Source organism: Phoenix dactylifera, unplaced genomic scaffold, assembly GCF_009389715.1.
Source record: "Phoenix dactylifera cultivar Barhee BC4 unplaced genomic scaffold, palm_55x_up_171113_PBpolish2nd_filt_p 001003F, whole genome shotgun sequence".
NCBI classification, from domain to species: domain Eukaryota; kingdom Viridiplantae; phylum Streptophyta; class Magnoliopsida; order Arecales; family Arecaceae; genus Phoenix; species Phoenix dactylifera.
The window spans coordinates 80,698-82,878 of NW_024068357.1; positions in this window are offsets into that span (position 1 = coordinate 80,698).

The window sequence follows — 2,181 nt, forward strand, 5'->3', positions numbered from 1 at the left end:
ACTAAAACTATTGTCATTTGGATTTGTTATGATGCATAGTGATGGTTTAAACATAACATTATAGCCTCTATCACATAATTGACTAATGCTTAATGTTGCTGGGGGTTCAAACCGAGAACGATTGGCACAGCGGTGTGAACGGGGTTCCCTTCGAATTGCTTCGGTTGCGCTCCACCTTCCGCCGGAAAACCTGCAAGCAAGCCTCGCACCACCACCGGGGTAGTGGGGGCCCTCCGACGATCAAGTTAGGGAAGATCGAAGGAGAAGGAGAGGTAGCAGGTAAGATGATACTCTGGAAAATCTTGCTTACCCTCCCCCTTCCCCTCCAGCCGGCATATATACCAGGCTGGGGGGTTCTTTTGGGGATTGGTCATCGTGTGGCGTGATGGGGTTGCCACTGACATGGCCGTTACTGGGCGTCGTGGGGCAGCGCTGGGTACGGCTATGGCAGGGCATAGTGGAGTTCCGCTTTGTACGGCTGTTACAGGGGACCGTGAAACAGCGTCGGATACGGCCGTTGCAGGGAGTTAGTGGAGCAGGGGGCCGCGGCGTGCCTCAGGGGAACAGTCTGTTGTTGTCAGAGATTGCCGACTCGGGGTCGGATTGCTGGATCAAGGGGCAGCCGACTCGAGGTCGGGCTGCGGAGCCGAAGATATCCGACCCGAGGTCGGATTGCTGGATCAAGGGGCAGCCGACTCGGGGTCGGGCTGCGGAGCCGAAGATATCGACCCGAGGTCGGATTGCTGGATCAAGGGGCAGCCGACTCGGGGTCGGGCTGTGGAGCCGAAGATATCCGACCCGAGGTCGGATTGCTGGATCAAGGGGCAGCCGACTCGGGGTCGGGCTGCGGAGCTGAAGATATCCGACCCGAGGTCGGATTGCTGGATCAAGGGGCAGCCGACTCGGGGTCGGGCTGCGGAGCCGAAGATATCCGACCCGAGGTCGGATTGCTGGATCAAGGGGCAGCCGTAGTCTTCCCGGGCGCGCGTGCCGGTCACGTGGGGCATGGTGGCTAAGTTCCTCCGTAACAGTAGCCCCCCACTTCCGAGCCTGGAACCAGGAGGGGAACGGGTGAAGGGAGTGATGCTTCGAGATTGCCGCCATCCCTTGGAAAGGCGCGCGCGCTTCGAGCTCCCCGCCTTCTTTACGGCGTTATGGCGGTTGTCGCTGATCTGGCGGTCTGCGGATTTCGGCGGACATCCTTCCTTAATGGCGTCGATTCGCCTTTGGGGCGCGAACGAACCTTCGGCAAGCCAGGCGTCCTCTGGCGTCACCGAGGCATCACCCGCCTTTCCGCCTATTTAACCGGGGGCCCTCCCCCGTCCGCCTTTCTCTTCACAGGCATCCTCGAGTTTCTCCCTTGTGCTGCTGCCGTTGCCGGTCGGACTGTTCGTTCGCTCCTCCTTTGGCGCTCTCGGAGCCGTTCTTCCTTCCCTTCCGGTGGAGTTGCCCCACTCTGCAATTTAGGGCCCTCCGTACTTTCTCCTTTCGTATTAGTGTTACCCCAGTCGTTCCGGTTCCCTTCTCCCCTCTTGACCCCATCCTGACCGTAGATTCACTGGCCGTTAGGGATGGACGAAGTAAGAGCAGACCGCATTCAGTCGGAGCTGGTCCCCGAAGACCTAGATAGGTTCGTGGCCCGGTACCCACCTTCCCGAAACCTGGCAACATTACGCTCCCGGGGCCTGAGGAGAGGATGTCCCATCCTCCTCCAGGGAAGGTCGCCATCAATGAGGACATCCTTCGGGCTGGGTTCCGCCTTCCCCTCTCGGACTTAGTCGTGCAGTGCTTCGAGGTTTAAGAGTCGGCGCCGACGCAACTGGTGCCGAACTCATGGCGTACCCCTGACGGCCCTTCCAGGTTCTCTGCCGCATGCACGAGGTTCCCGCCACCCTGAACGTCTTTTTGGAAATGCTATGGCCCTGAACGGCCACCCCCGGGACAGAGGGTGGTTGGTGCTTTGCGGCGCGGGTGAGGGTGCAGGCCTCGTCAAGGAGGCTCCTTCCTCCATTCATGGCTGGAAGGAGCGTTTCTTTTTCATCGACGTAGATCCCTCTTGGGGAATCGGAACAACCTGGGAGACGCCGATGAAGTCCCTGATCGGCCTATCGAGGTTGTCGAGGGAGGAGTCCGATGGCGTCGCCGTCTTGAGGGGGTGGTTGCCGAGGGCCGGCTCCCCCC